The sequence below is a fragment of the Rhinolophus sinicus genome, chromosome 2 (assembly GCF_057876585.1).
Source record: "Rhinolophus sinicus isolate RSI-liver-muscle chromosome 2, RSI-T2T, whole genome shotgun sequence".
Classification (NCBI taxonomy): domain Eukaryota; kingdom Metazoa; phylum Chordata; class Mammalia; order Chiroptera; family Rhinolophidae; genus Rhinolophus; species Rhinolophus sinicus.
Window position 1 is genome coordinate 807650 of NC_142502.1, and position 1608 is coordinate 809257.

Here is a 1608-nt window from a genome sequence, read left to right on the forward strand (position 1 = left end):
GAGCCACATTCCCCAACCCGGACATTCCTGAAATGCCAGGCAGGCAGGACCCTGTGGCACAGCTTCGGGAACGAAATGCACGTGAAATGGATGCGGAGAAGAGGAGATGCTTTCAGAGCCCATGAGAGGGATACAGGGACAATCCACCTACAAGCAAACGGAGAACCTAAAGCGGGCAATCTGACAATTAGCCACTGGAAAGTGTTTTAGGGAGACTGGGTTATGCATTTTTTTTCTTTTTTCTTTCTTTCTTTCTTTTCTTTTTTTTTTTTGATGTTCTGAAGAACATTTTATTTACTTATTTTTTATATTATTTGTTTATTTTTTTCACTTACAGTTGACATCAATATTATTTTATGTTAGTTTCGGATGTACAGCATAGTAGTTAGACCCTAATATAATTTTCTTTGGAATTTGAGATAACATCAACTTAGTTACAGAGTCCAGATTTTTTTATTTTATATTTCACATGACTTTATCACCAACTAGCTGACCAAAAGGAAGCTGTCTGACCCTACACGAGACAGGCATTCTTTGAGTCAAGTTTCTTTTCATTCTGTACATCAGTAACTGACGTTGTCCAAAATGTGAACAGGGAATAGGATTGTCATCCAGTCACGACCCTTCCCAGCCACGTCCTTGCCCACAAAGAACCCAGAGCTGGTCAGCAGCAACCTGATTGGGACCCAGGACAGGGAACGCCAGGGACCTCAGGCAGAGGGAGGCGAGGACAGACCGGACACGTGCACTTGGTACACACTGTCCTCTCCTCCCTGTGTCCCCTGTCCCCTCCCTCTGTCCCCTTCCCCCTCCCTCTGTCCCCTGTCCCCTCCCTCTGTGCCCCTCCCCCTCCCTGTGTCCCCTGCCTCTGTCTCCCTCCCCATCCCTCTGTCTACCCCTCCCTCTGCTCACATCCTCCCTGTGGTCACAGCCCACCCTGGCCTTGGTGGTGTGTGACCTCTGGAAAGTGGCAGGGAACCTGTCTGGTTGCTGCCGCTATTTTTACTTCGGGAGTCTTTATTCTGCACAGCACCCTGGCTGAACCCCTGGGAGTTTTTAGGATGCTCGGTGCCACTGGGAAAGTGTGTGCTAAGTGGACTCATCCAGGGCTGGGTGTCCACCTGGAGAGGCCACCCTGTAGAGTCCAGACTGAGCAAAAGAAGTCCCATTTGGATACGAATAAAGTCTCCCAGACCTACTTCTGGGTTGTCTAGCTGCATGAACTAAAGCGTGTCAGCTTCCTTTTGCACGTGATATATTAATTTACGTGTATATGAACCCATCAGCCCCAGACTAATTAACTGTCTGCACCCCCAGGCTCTTCTGTGTCCCCCTGAGTGCCTCCTGGATTCAGAGCAGCCGCTGGCTTCCTGCAGCAGCGGAGTCGGATTTAAAGCACACAACTTGCATTCTTTGTCTTCAGCAAAAGCAGGGGCTTGCAGCCAGTCTCGCCGGGTTTATTTATAGCATTGGCATTTTATTTCCTCAAAGACAGGAAAAGCAGGCTTGCGTTTCCGTTTCCCTGTCTGGCCCGGCTCCGCCCCTGTGCTCCCCGGCCAGCGCGTCACACGAGGGGTGGGTGTGGCCCCGCCCGGTGCCAGGTGCCGA